The following is a 2,500-nucleotide window of genomic DNA, read 5'->3' on the forward strand; positions in this document are numbered from 1 at the left end:
AACTGTCGATCCTCTCGCGACACTATTCGCACTTCTAGAACGAATCCAGTGAGAGTGAGAGTGGCCTCTGCCTCTTCTCAAAGTAGTGTCGCATCTACTATAACCTCAACCTTAACAGCCACAAATAGTGTTGTTGTCTCATCGTTGTCTGCGAATGCAGCTTTATTATGTTCAGAAAGGAGACAGGCCAAGGCTCGGTGGAGTGATGAGGACCTAAGAAGGATGGCTATTGCTGAGTTAGAAGCCCCGGTAAGCGTCCGCTCTTCTATCAACGACTTTCTGGTACGCACGGTTCATTTTGAGTCAACGAGAGGTCTTGAGGCAATCAAAAGCATGAGAAAGCGTGACAAATATCGACAACTCTTGGAAGAGTTACGTGCACGCACTATATTAGAACCTGGCTGTGATCCTGTCGAAGTGCACGAAGTTGGAAGTGATCTACCTGTCTCTCTAATGGCACCCTCAAGTATCCTGCACGCCCCCGCGAGTCGTCCAGTTCCTGTGCCGAGTTCTTCGCCGCTTGACGCTGTAAATAACACGGAAATACACCATACCGATGCTAGATCTGTTCCTCCCACAGTCGATTATGAAATTGTACATCCATATCAGTGCCCTGATTGCCAGAGAAGTTTCCCCTCAGTGAGAAGCCTAAGCCAACATAAGAGGCATGCCCATCGTTTAGTACCTAGCTCTGAGGACCGTCAGGAGAGTGCTCTGGATTATCATTGCCCATTATGCTCACGCAGCTTTGTTAGCGCAATTGCTTTGGGGCAGCATAAACGTCATACCCATCCTGTTGAGGCCAACGATGACATCCGCTTGGCGACCCGGAACATCAAATGGAAAGATGAAGAACTGCGCATGCTTGTCGCCGCTGAGCTTCAGGCTGGACCCGAACATGCTGGGAGTATTAACAACTATCTCACAAGTTTGAACATCGTCGCACGCACCGCAGCTGCAATCACTCTTGAACGTGGCTCCGCAAGATACAGGAATTTACGAACAGAAATGTTAGCACTTAGATCCAGTTTGCTTGACCCTCCTCCTTCCGGAAGTGTTGACTCGATTTCTCAAGCAAATGTCGCAGTTCCACAAACACCAACAATCGTGGATACTGTAGTGGGTTCAGATCATGGTTCGTCACTGAAAAGCTTTCATGACTGGTTATTAGATACAAAGAACATACTTATGAACTCTAGCTCCCGTCCAACAGGGCTTGAAGATATCCTGAAAGCTGTTGATGCTGTCCTGCAAGGTGAAAATCCTGAATTCTATCTTCTTGAATGGTCAAAAGCTGTCTTCCCTGAGACCAGACCTTACCAGCCCCGTAAATCTAAAAGCAACTCTTCTGAAACCGTTGTAAGCAGGAGTCATAAGAGGCGTAGAGAGTATGCTCGACTGCAGACCCTATGGAGTAAAAATCGGTCCAAAGCAGCGAGGCTTGTTCTGGAGGGCGATCATAGTCAATCTTGTGTGTTGTCATTGGAGGAACAAGAAGCCTTTTGGAGGCCAGTTTTCGAGGATGAGGGCAGCCAATGGGTCGACAATGAGAATCAAAATGTCTCAGCTTGTGGATTGGAGGACGCTTGTGTACCTATTGAAGCATCTGAAGTGCAACGTATTCGACCAAAACTCCGCTCGGCACCTGGCCCTGATGGCCTTTCAGCGAAGGAGTGGACTTCTAAAGTAGATCCTTGGGTTGCGGCGACAATTATGAACATCCTTTTACTCTGGGGTCATGTCCCTGCGTACTGGAGGGATTCGAGGACAATACTTATCCCGAAGAAGGACGGAGCTCAGGATCCTGCTCTTTTTAGACCGATTTCTATCTCTTCTGTAATCTTAAGGCACCTACACAGAATTTTGGCTGATAGAGTGATCTCCCGTGACGTGTTTGACAAGAGGCAGCGTGGATTCATCCATGCAGATGGCACAGCAGAGAATATTGCAATTTTAGCAGCTATTCTTGACAAGGCTAGATCAAACAAAAAGGACATCCACATTGTTTCTATAGATGCTCAAAAAGCGTTTGACACGGTTTCTCATGGGGCGATAGACAGTGTCCTTTGTAAGCGTGGATTCTCCAGTATCATCAGAGCCTACTTTCAGAATCTATATAGGGAGTCCAAAACGCATCTCGAAGTAAATGGTGCCCTTTCTTCGTCTATACGACCGGCACGTGGTGTGAGACAAGGTGACCCATTCTCCTCTGTCGCCTTTAACCTAGTCATGGATGAGGTTCTTCGAGTAGTTGATCCCAATGTTGGTTTTGACCTTGATGGTGTCCGGGTTAATGCCCTTTCTTTTGCAGACGATCTTTGTCTTATTGCCTCTACTAAGACTGGAATGCAAAGAGTGCTTGATAAGATCTCTGAAGCAATGACAGCACACGGCCTTACAGCAGCGCCCCATAAATGTCATGCAGTTTCTATCCTCTTGGCAGGAAAGGTTGGAAAAATGAAAGTAATCACTGAGCCTCTATTTACGATCAATGCACACT

The sequence above is a fragment of the Chelonus insularis genome, unplaced genomic scaffold (genome assembly GCF_013357705.1).
Source record: "Chelonus insularis isolate UGA/USDA-ARS -01 unplaced genomic scaffold, ASM1335770v1 scaffold_362_pilon, whole genome shotgun sequence".
Classification (NCBI taxonomy): domain Eukaryota; kingdom Metazoa; phylum Arthropoda; class Insecta; order Hymenoptera; family Braconidae; genus Chelonus; species Chelonus insularis.